General features: G+C 41.6%; 1 protein-coding gene across 4 annotated transcripts in view; it reads right to left on the bottom strand.

The window, feature by feature from the left end:
• Window positions 1–12,125, bottom strand: part of ALPK3 (alpha kinase 3) — a 115,442-nt gene that overhangs the window by 84,187 nt on the left and 19,130 nt on the right. The window lies entirely within an intron of this gene.

Genomic DNA, 12,125 nt, shown 5'->3' with positions numbered 1-12,125 from the left:
TAAGCCAGCTTCACACTATGTACATTGCCACAGCTTGGTCTTGGTCTGGGATCCGGTTCTTATAGTCCTAGTCTTAGCCTCATGTTTGTGTTGCTTTTGTATTCTTGACTCTTGTCTATCTAGTATGTTCTGCCAGAGCTTTGAATCCTAGTCACGGTCTTGTCTTGCTTCTTGTCTAGTTCCCTGTACTCCTAGATTCTTGTGGCTCTAATCTGAGGCCTTACATTGGTCCTACTCTGTGGCCATGTAGTCTACCTTGTCGTGCCCTATTTATGTTTTTGTGTCCCAATCTGTCTTGTTTTAATAGGAACTGATGTGAATACCCCTGTCTGTCCTGATGGTCACCAGCACCTGCAGGCTCAACCCAAGAGAAAGGTGGCTGGTATAGGTAGAAAACTCCTGTTCCTGAACTGTTCCAGCCTCATCTGCCAGCATCCAATCCCATGCTTGTACTTGAGGTTATAACACGGGCAATACACCCTGACAACAAGGTCCTAATCTGATTCAATTCCTTTCTGTTTGACAGGCAACAATGTGTACATTTCACTAACCCCATGTCAGTACCCTGGAAGTGTGGGGTCCACCAAGGCTCCATAGTATAAAAAATACTCTTCAACATATACCTCACACCAGCTAATCTGAACCTTCAATAGAAAAAACTTCATCTAAGCATATGATGTCCAGTCATCATACCAATGGTTCCAATTCATCATAAACTAAGCACATGTCTTATAACCATCCATGATTGAACAAAGAACAACAATGACAAACTCCATCTAAATGCTAACAAAACAGAGATCCTCTGGATATAAAACGTGCACAAACAAGTCCCTAATCTGTAAATCCCACTAAAAACTCAGGTTAATAGCCTTGAAGTCTGACTGAAATTGGTAGTTACCATGCTCCCACAGATCCAGGCAACATAAAAAGAACTATCACTTTCAATTACATAACCTTGAAGATTGAGTCCGCTCTTTGAGAAGACAAACCTACTCACAGTTGGTCATGCAATGGTAACCACATGGCTGGAATGCTGCAATGCATAAGGATCTAACAGAAAACTCTGCTTCATGACTGATAGAAGGTTGCAAAACACACAACTGTATTCCACCTGTGCTACACAAACTACTACCTATCCCATACTGAACCAAATTCAAAACCTGGACACTGAGATTCAGGGCTCTAATTGGAGACGGATCTATCTACTTGAGAGAGAGACTGTTCTTGCACAGGCCCACCAGACTACTAAGATCCTCCCATGGATCCTCCATAACATCTCAGTCAACTAAAGAATAATAATAGATACCCGCAGAAGACGCTTCATGGGAGAGGTGACAACCCTTTGAAACTCCCTCCTAGAAGAGCTCCATCAAATATATGATGACTCCTACTTCAAGAAGCAAGTAACAGCCTGAATCTTCTGTCAGGCCTTTAATGCCAATCTGTTGAACTGACTGTGAAACTGCTTGGCATCACTTCAAAAGCCTTAAATGTGCTACTACAGCCTATTATGTTGTAAAACCATTATTTTTCTTAGGCCTCATAGTGGATAATACATTGAAATTATTGGCCCAATGTGCTGTGGCGATCACAAAAGCAAACAGAATGTTAGGAATTATTAGGAAGGGAATGGAAAATAAAACAGAGGATGTCATAATGCCTCTGTATCGCTCCATGGTGAGATCGCACCTTGAATACTGTGTGCAGTTCTGGTCACTACATCTCAAAAAGGATATAGCTGCACTGGAGAAAGTGCAGAGAAGGGCAACCAAAATGATATGGGGCATGGAACAGCTGCCCTATGAGGAAAAGCTAAAGAAGTGAGGGCTGTTCAGTTTGGAGAAGACACAACTGAGGGGGAATATGATAGAAGTCTACAAAACATGAAAGTACTTGAACAAGTTAATGTAAATTAGTTATTTACTCTCTCAGATAATACAAGGACTAGGGGGCAGTCCATGAAGTTAGCAAGTGGCTCATTTTAAACAAATCGAAGACAATTTTTTTTTCACTCAGTGCATAATTAAACTCTGGAATTCATTGCCAGAGGATGTGGTTTCAGCAGTTAGTATTACTGGGTTTAAAAAAGATTTAAATAAGTTCCTAGAGGATCCTAAAAAGTGGGTGGTACAGGGGGTGGATTTAGGACAGGGAAACATAGGCCTGGATTTTCTAAGGTCGCAGGTGGCGCTATTGGGCGTGCTACTGACAGCGATAAGGATTCTTACCTTTCTCCGTCAGTGAAGTCATCGCAGAGTCCATCCCAATGCCACCCTGACTCCTCCCATCCGGTGCGGACTCCGCCCCGACTCCACCCCTTTTGAATCCCTTTTGAAAAAATTTTTTTCTTTTTTTTTTTTTTCTTATTTCACTTATTATATTTCATTTATATTAAATACAAAAATAAACAAGAAATGAATTTTTTTGAAAAAGAAAACCAATGTAAAACAAAAAAAAATTGTTAGGCTGCTGCCCTGCTGTCCCTGGGCCGTCTTTACTCAATGGTATCTTAATTTTGTTTTAAATCTTCCCAGGGCAGAACGATCCCTAGCAGATCAAGGTTGGTGCAATTTTTTTATTTTTCTGTACAAAAATGGAATCCGCTTTACTCTGCCGGTGTCATTTGCAAAAGTGGCTAGAGCGATGGGGATTCCTGCTGCCCATGAAAATTTAAAATGAAATGAAGATAGCATTCAGGTAAGAGGCTCCAGGGGCAACGAGCAGGGGGGGAATCAGGGGAGGCCAGAGAGATCTTTGTGTGCGTCAGCGGTGCTCAGCCTTCATTTCTAAAAATGAAATAAAGGGAAACAAAGGATGATATTTTGTTCATTTTCTTTCGTTTTTTTTTTATAAACGAAATGAAATGAAAGGGGAAACATTGTTAAAATTTTGTTTTATTTCAAGGAATGCGCATCCCTAAAAAAAAAAAAGCTGTTCCCCTTGTAAACCTGCTCTTGAACGTGTTGCCATTTTCCATCAGGGGAAATACCGTGCATTTGTACCCACTGCCCCCTCAATCTAAGTGTGACATTCTGTGGCAGACAAGTTGTCAGCTGTAGATCAGTTACTAAACACCAGAGCAAAGTAATATGACCAAGTTACTCAAGAAAGCACGGGGAAGCTTGAGTATGAAGGCCAGTGGCACAATGCCCTTGTTTCATTAATCTCCAACAACATCTGATTCTCTATTTCAGCTGCCTTTACAGTTAACTATAAATCACTGTTTAACAAATCCGGATCACGGCTGGGAAATCCCAGCTCCAACGCACTCTTGGATTTTGCATTGCCAGTGCCATGGTAATGTAATACCGGTGCATCTACATACAACGATGGATTCCATTTGTCACAAATTAACAGAAGGTTATTACTAAACAACGGGCTGACCTGAAACTGACCCCAGGCGCATTATATAGGATACTCCAGCATGCCCACAATCACCAGTGCAGATAATCCAAAGCAGCAGTGTTTTTTCTACTCCCCCAGATACTGACCGCTTGAATAGATAGCACTATCAAGTATGCCTATGTACTTTATTAGTAATGGTATATTTAATTTTTAAAAAAGCCTAACACAGAAGAACAAAACACACACTTTTGTATTGTCTTCCCCATATATAAAGAATTAAATGACTAATCTAAATAACCAAGTCTTTAGGCTTCATCTAAACCCCAAGACAGTAGGCATATGGTGAATATTAGATGAAATACTATTGCACAATCTTGGGGCCACATAAGAAAGGAGATGGTAGTTGTCGCAACCCCTGACTCCCAGATCTAAGATCCCTGCTAGGAATATACTTGCTTCTCTCCCAAATATGCCTTGCTTAGCCATGAAGGGTCACTAGTATAAACTTAATATGAAAAGCATCAATCAGCCAGTGGAGCAATTGTAAAATGGGGGTGTAATGCTCTCTCCCCATTTGATTCTAGGCAACCAGAGAGCAGCCACTTTCAAGCCAATGCCATATTGTGCGATCAGGCTCTTGCACAGGTTAACCCGGTTTTGGATGCACGTTTGGACACGCGGCCATAACCCCTGATGCAATAAGAGGATCAGTGCATCCAAAACACGCGTCCAAACCAGCACATAGCTAATAGCACTCATCACATATAAATGCCATGTAGAGGAGGCTGTTAGCTAGTTCCTCTGATGTAAAAAAAAAAAAAAAAAAGGTGCGTCCGACATGCACATTTTTACCCTCAAAAATGAACGCCAGCCCGGAGCTGGAGTTAAGTCTTGAAGCACATCAAAAAATGAACAGAAAAGCAGAAAATACTGCTTTTCTGTGGTTCTTCTGACTTAATATCATTGTAATACTAAGTAGGAGGAACCACAGAAAGCAGCAACATGAACGGAAAAAAAAAAGTCTTGACAGCGGTCAGGTTAGGAAAATGGATGCCCATAACATTGAGCATCCATTTTCCTAACCCATGCACAGCCACATCTTCTGGGCGCCTGATGCCATGGACGCACTAGGGACGCATTCTTTATCCCTAGCGCATCCTTTTTAGTGTGGCGGCTCATTTGCCTATTGCATTGAGCACCCAAGAGAGGTGAATGTACGCACGGTAAAAACAGGGCGCCCAGTTTGGATGCACGTTTTTTATGTGCACTTTATTGCATCACCCTGATTGGGTGCTACTTGCAGCTTCTTTATGAATCCTTTCAGCATTGCAATTTAAAGTCCCTTACCATGATCAATATGAGCAGTAACGGCAGCATGAATAATAGTAGCAAATACTGGGTTCATCAGAAAAAGGTTGAATCTGCTGTAGCATTCTCAATGTGTAAATATTGACCTCAGTACGGCCAAGATTTGTGGCTCAAGTGACACGTTTTCGTCCAATAGCACACCCAGGTAGTGAAGGCAATCCTTAAATGAAATATCAGTTCCCTCAAACAAGGGAACAATGGTAAACTGCCCATGCCTGGTACTTCCCTTGCCATCTAACTCAGAGCACTTCTGATTTATGTGGATTCGGTTTGAGTTTATTTGCTCTTAGCAAAAGTGAGGAATGCAATATGAGATGCAAGCCTGAGAGCAGAGGCGACCCAGTAGGTTTGTATAGGACACAGAAGTTTGTATATAAATGAGGGTGAAGTATGAGATTAAATATTGAACAGCTAAGGAAAATGCAGATTACATGATCTTAATCTACCATTTTGGTCGGGCATGCTAGTATGGGCCTTCCAAAAATGCTTGTTGGCATCACCTCACCAAATACTGTACATAATTAGAGCCCAGTCAATATTAATGCCCATGATTTCTACACACTAATGTGCCCTCTTGAAGCTCTTTCTGTTCCTCCAGACTGAAAGAATACAAGGTCCATCCTCCCATACACAACCATTCTCCAGCTGGAGACACCTGGATCCTAAGGTTAACTTTCTTACTTGGCAAGTATTCATTTATTTCATGTTCCGTTGGCTTTTAATTCATTATTGAGTTTTAAGGTTCGATGGCGGGCACCGACTTCTGCCTGTAAATAACTTGCCTCTGAACTTGACATTTTGTAAGCTGACTCCCGGCGTTTCACAGATGGGCCTTGTTCACAGAAGCCTCAGGAGTTGCATCAGAGCCCCTGTCCTACAAATGTAAGTGGAGGCAACAGATGTCAGCCCCCCTCCTCCCCATTGCTTTTTTTGTAAACTGACATCATGATTTCTGTGTGATCAGCCCTGCTTCCAGGGCTAAGCAAACACCTCCCGACATCTTAATGTTATCCTTCCTACAAGAGCAATCGCACCAATGCGATTCCAGGGTCCCCATAGCTTTTCCGTGCCGAGTGAGCAAGGTGTAGTTGCCGATCGAATGGTTTACATATGTCCATTTATTTATTTATTTATTTATTTATATTCTGCTTTTAGGCCCTTCAGAGCTTGTTCTTCTTAAACAAGACTTTTGTGAACAGGCCCATTGCATGGTTAATTGTTTTAAGTACAGATTATTATACCTACATTTTTATTCTGTGTTCTCTCATTATAACAACCCTAGTTTTGACAAACTTGCCATGTCCTCTGAAGTAATTATAGGATCCTGAATATAATAGTTAAATCCTGCTATAACAATCAGTTGGATCCCCATTGTGTTTGTAAGGAAGAGGCACCATTATATTTTCCTGTTGTTTTGGCTTCCTTTCTACATAGATACATATATAATTGTTTGTATGCTGTGTGTTGTTTAAACTGTGAGTCTATCAAACCAATGGGGGAGGGGTTTAATGGGCTGTTTTTTTTGTTTTAGGACATGAGCACGCTCACACTCACGTATTGGAGGTGTTACAAAGTTTGGATCGCGGACATTCGGTGTGAGCCTCTATGTCTATATGTTTGCTTGGTGTTTTTCTAATACTTTTTTAGTGATGCTTTTTATTAATTTTTTATTTTAGAATAAACGAGGCACTCCCCTGATGCAGGCAGAAAGAATCGCCAACATGCTGGAGCGACAGGTGTTGTGATAAGCGTTTCCTCTGCCGAAGCGTTATTTCTTCCAACCTCTCTTTCAGCGAGTGTTGTGATAGGTCTTACTCCTGCCTTCAGTGTCTAGGCCCCATGGGACCTTTGATAGATTGACAGAGTTGCGTGAATTTGCCCTTACAAAAGGAGCTATCAATTTTCCATGCCCGGAAAGAGGCTGGGGTATCTCGATGTTTCATGCCTGAGCCGTTGCCTTTTCAGAATGGCGGAATATTGTACAGCCGATGACATCCTGTGCCAACTTTCTAGAAACCAAAATAGATGATGCTATAAATATTCACTGGTTGGTGAACATTGTGAAATTTGGAGAGGGTTCATCGAATAGTTGGTAGCCGGACATTAAGATCTGTGTGATCTGTTTTGACACCGGACCTGAAGATTCCTGTGGGAGTACTGTGATCTTTGTGACAGTAGTTTCTGAAGTGGATTTCGGCGATTCTTTTTGAATGGATTACTACTTTTCAATTGATTTCCTCTATCTGGGATTCTATTTAAATGTTCTTAAGTAATATTGTTTTTTTCTTTTGGGTTTTTCCTGTTTTTCTTTTTTCTCTTCCTTTTTTCCTCCCTTTTTTTCTTGGGGGTATATTTATGTTGTCCTGTCTGTCGTGTCTTGTGTAATCCTGTGGGTTGTACAATACGGGTTTGAAATGTGTTTTCTTTGTATAGTGAAATGAAAGATAGAGGAGTGGGTAGATACGGTTTTTAGATTTTGACAAATGTATAAAAAGAGATTTACCAATAAAGATTTAAGTAGAATATATAAAAAGATATTTATCAATAAAGACTTAAATAGATCTCGTTAGTTGATTATGGTGGGTGTATCTTTATGACTGTCTTTTCTTTGGTGTCCTTATTTTGGCTGCTAAATAATACAAGAATTCACTTCAGATCATTACATTTATATTCTTTCAGCCTTAAACCATGGCACCAAAAAATACATTTTTTACAAGTACAATGAGTCCCTATCACCAGGATGTTTACAGTCTGAATGATAGCAGATGCAATAGAAGTCGATGATTTACTCAAGGTCACAAGGCTCGTCCATGGGAGAAGCATAGTAACTGATGGCAGATAAAGACCAAATGTTCCATCCAATCTGCCAGTAGACACAATTCAACCAAATTACATAGAAGCACACAAACAAAATTCCTTATGCAACTCATCATCAACTCCTTCCTACCCCCAAGTAATTTAGCTATCCTCTCAACCCTTTTCCCATCACTATTCTCTTCAACAGGCTTGAGCATGCCCAAAATCTGCCAAAGTGATGGCCTCCACCTCTTCTGCTGTTAGGCTAGGGTGGCCAACTCTGGTCCTCAAATGTCACAAACAGGCCTTGTTTCCAGGATATTCACAATGAATATGCATGAGATATGTTTGCATACAAAAGAGGCAATGCATGCAAATTTATATCATGAATATTCATTGTGGGTATCCTGAAAACTAGGTCTGTTTGTGGTTCTTGAGGACCGGAATTTGCTACCCCTGTACTAAGCCATTTCAGGTCCTGCCATCTTCCATTTTGCTTCCCACAAAACCACTTTCCAAGCTACCTTCCCATTACTAAGATTTTAAATAATCTCCACAGCCTCCAATGTTAACAATGCTGTAGTTAAAAAACAATGCAGACTCCCCATGCTATTTGAAGTCTGGGCTTTGACCATGATCCCCTTAGGCATCTTAGACCAATGCGATGTAAGTTATACCTGCTGCTCCATGCACATTTACCCCAATAGTTTTAGATGCATGGGGCAATTATACCACTGCTGTTTAGGGTTGTAACCACTGCTCAGTGCAAATAATCCCAATGCATTCTCAGAAGCACAAAGCAGTCATACCAATATTATTATGTGCAGGTTATGTATCATTACCATTCTCTTGTCTATAGGGATCCTTTGTTTTTATCCCATTGTTTTTGTCTCCACTACCTTCTTTGATAGGGCATTCCAGTCATCCACCATCCTCTCTGTGAAAAAATACTTCCTGACATTGCTTGAAGTTTCATGTTATGATCCTAGTTCTACAACTTGAAGGAATTTCAATGTCTACATATCCCCTCATCTCTCCTAATGTACATATATTGAGATCTTTCAGTCTCATCTCATAGGGTGCAGTCCCTGCACCATTTTGGTTGCCTTTAATTTGAATCTTGATGGGCTGGTTTCTAGTCCATTATTTGAACCTCTACAGCACCAATTAGATTAGATTAGGGCAAAAGGTTGAGACAGGGAGTCAGGACTTCTGGATTCTAGAACTGCCACTGATGGTACCCCAAACATCTACAACTGCATTATTACCCATCTGGATTGCACAGAAGTTCCTCTAATATATTCAACCATCACATGATATTAAACTAGAATTTATGCTAATATTCTGGCCAGAATTTACAAGGAAATTTTCTTGAAAAAAACTGAACTGAGATAAAGGGTGGGGCCTTTAAAGGGGCCGTGGTGGGAAACTAACCCGTGGCTCCAGATGATGACATCATCGGGCCCCGCTATTTAAGGCAGGGCCCACTACTCACTCCTTGCCTTGGTAACAGGTCTCCATGCTAGTCGTGTGCTCTGTTGCTCGTTCCTGTTCCTGACTTTGTTCCTGGTTCCTGTTTCTGACTCTGCTCTTGGTTCCTACCTAGTCTTTGCTTGAACTGATTGCTGGCTTTGACTCTTGCTTCATTGGACCATGCTCAGGACTGATTACTGGCTTTGATCCTTGCTTCATTGGACTACGCTCATGATTGATTACTGGCTTTACCCTTGCTTTGTTGAATTATGCTCAGGACTGATTACTGGCTTTGATCCTTGCTTCATTGGACTATGCTCAGGACTTATTTCGGGCTTTGACCCTTGCTTCGTTGGACTACGCTCATGATTGATTATTGGCTTTACTCTTGCTTTTGAATTATGCACAGGACTGATTTTCTGGCTTTGACCTTTGCTCGGCTGTACCTTGCCTAGCCCTGCCACCTGCCCTGACTCTAGCCAGTTCCTGACCTCACCTCTGGACTTGGCCTTGTTAGGCTTCGGCCTTCTACTGCCCAGGCATCACCTATCCTTGTACTCTGGTCCGTCCTTGCCGCCCGGGCCTCTGGACTTCTGCCTCGTCCGGACCGTCTCTAGGTCCCTTCAATACCTCTGCTGGTCCCTGGCTGCCTACTTCGACACCTACTGGGATTCATCTGACGGAGGCCTGCCTAAGACCAGCCAGCCCCGGCACCCAAGGGCTCAACCTGTGGGGAACGAGGGCTGGTATTGGCAAAGCTCCAGTCGGCCTCCATCTCCTGGTCTGGTCCGGAAGGGCTATTGAGTGGCCGGAGGGCTACTCTCGAGACCAGCATTGCGTTGCTGGGTCTCATTGGTGCGTGTAGATCCAGTGGAGGGCTGAGCCTGCCTTGTTCCTGTTCCGGATATTCCTCGCCTTGTCTCCAGTCCAGCCTTGTTCCTGCTCCGCCCGTGTGGAGCAGGAGCACGGTCGGAGCATGGTCCCTTCGAGCACAGCGGCTCGATGGGACCATGCCTCTGCGCTCCTAACAGGGCCTGAAGGCCATGCTCCTGACAATGACAGCCTGTTAGATTGCCTGAAGGCCCATGGTATTAAAGGGAATGTGCCGAGATGATTTATTTCTTCTTTTTTTTTTTTTAATTAGTTTCCAAAATATACAGATCAATAAAGAAAACACCATAGTAAGGATAACAAGAAACAAATCAAAAAAGAAAATAGAAAAAAGCAATAGCACAAATGCTATCTCCACTATTTTAATTAGACCTTGTGAGGGAGTACACAAAGGACTCCCTCAAATACCCTTAAAATTCAGGCTAGCGCCATCTGCTCGGTACACCTTAAGGTGAAGGGCTGCAAAGGATTCTAGGTCCCAGGAGGATCCCTACCTAACAGTATAAAGGCTGAGGGGGGATATGATAGAGGTCTTTAAGATCATGAGAGGTCTTGAACGAGTAGATGTGAATCGGTTATTTACACTTTCGAATAATAGAAGGAGTAGGGGGCATTCCATGAAGTTAGCAAGTAGCACATTTAAGACTAATCAGAGAAAATTCATTTTCACTTAACGCACAATAAAGCTCTGGAATTTGTTGCCAGAGGATGTGGTTCGTGCAGTTAGTGTAGCCGGGTTCAAAAAAGGTTTGGATAAGTTCTTGGAGGAGAAGTCCATTAACTGCTATTAATCAAGTTTACTTAGGGAATAGCCACTGCTATTAATTGCATCAGTGGCATGGGATCTTCTTGGTGTTTGGGTACTTGCCAGGTTCTTGTGGCCTGGATTGGCCTCTGTTGGAAACAGGATGCTGGGCTCGATGGACCCTTGGTCTGACCCAGCATGGCAATTTCGTATGTTCTTATTTACTCTTTGAAAAAGTACAAAGATTAGGGGGCATGCAATGAAGTTACTAAGTTGTATATTTAAAACAAAGAGGAGAAAATATTTTTCACTCAACACATAAGCTCTGGAATTTGTTGCCAGAGGACATGGTGAAAGCTCTTAGCGTAACTGAGTTTAAAAAGGTTTGGATAAGTTCTTGGTAGAAAAAGACCATAAACTATTATTAAAGTAGACTTGGGGAAAATCCGCTGCTTATCCCTGGAATAAGCAGCATGGAATCTATTTACCTTTTGGGATCCTACCTGGTACTTGTGACCTGGATTGGCCACTGTTGGAAACAGGATGCTGGGTTTGATGGACCCTTGGTCTGACCCAGTATTGCATGTTCTTATGTTCTTATGTACTATTGTCCAGGAATTTTGGTCTGCAGGTTTTTCATGCATTGTATTAATGTTATTTGTGTCTAGTATGTTGTCTTATTATAAATTTGTAAATGTTATTAAGTTGCCTGCCCAGAGCCATGGATGATGCAGGATATAAATTTGTTAAACAAATCAATAAAGTCTGAAGCGAAAATGTTAGGATATTAATATACACACCTAGATTTTTAGTGTGATTAAGTCATCTCTTTTACAATTACACTTAATTCATAAATGTATTTATTAAAAACATGTATAACCTGTTGTATTTATAACCGTATTTGGAGTCCAGTAATTTGATCACTGTGACCCAGCCATGCGGTAATATCCTCCAGGTTAGACTACTACAATTCACTCTGTGCAGGTCTGAGTAAAACTCTATTAAATAAGACACAATTTATTCAGAAAAACCGCTGCTCATATTCTGTTGGGGTTGGAAACATGAGAGCATATTACTCCAGCTCTGGAAAACTATAATTTAATGAAAAGTCAAATTTAAAGGTTGCTCTTCGATCATTAAGAGCTTGAGCTTGTCCTTGTATCTCTAAGCGAGTCTGCAGATTTGCCCTCCATTGAGAAGTCTCTATTATTCTTCACCCGATGCTCTCCTAGGTGCCCCTTTCATTAAGGCTATTAGACTTGCTGACACTAAGAAACCGGCTTTCTCACCTGTGGGCCTTAAGCATTTGAAAATGCATCCCTAAGGAGCTGAGAGTGAGAGGGAATTATTTGAAGTTTAGGAAACACTGAAATGCTTGCTTTTTAAGGCTTGCTTTATCATTAGAAGTTAATTGATTGCTATTTTAACTGCCTGCCTTGCCAGATTCTGATAACATTACAATAACATTTATCAAGAGCTTCGCTTGCCAACCCCACCAGCGTGAACT

This window comes from Rhinatrema bivittatum, chromosome 13 (genome assembly GCF_901001135.1).
Source record: "Rhinatrema bivittatum chromosome 13, aRhiBiv1.1, whole genome shotgun sequence".
NCBI classification, from domain to species: domain Eukaryota; kingdom Metazoa; phylum Chordata; class Amphibia; order Gymnophiona; family Rhinatrematidae; genus Rhinatrema; species Rhinatrema bivittatum.
The sequence above is the reverse complement of the archived record's forward strand: the minus strand, read 5'-3'. Positions and strand labels throughout refer to the sequence as shown.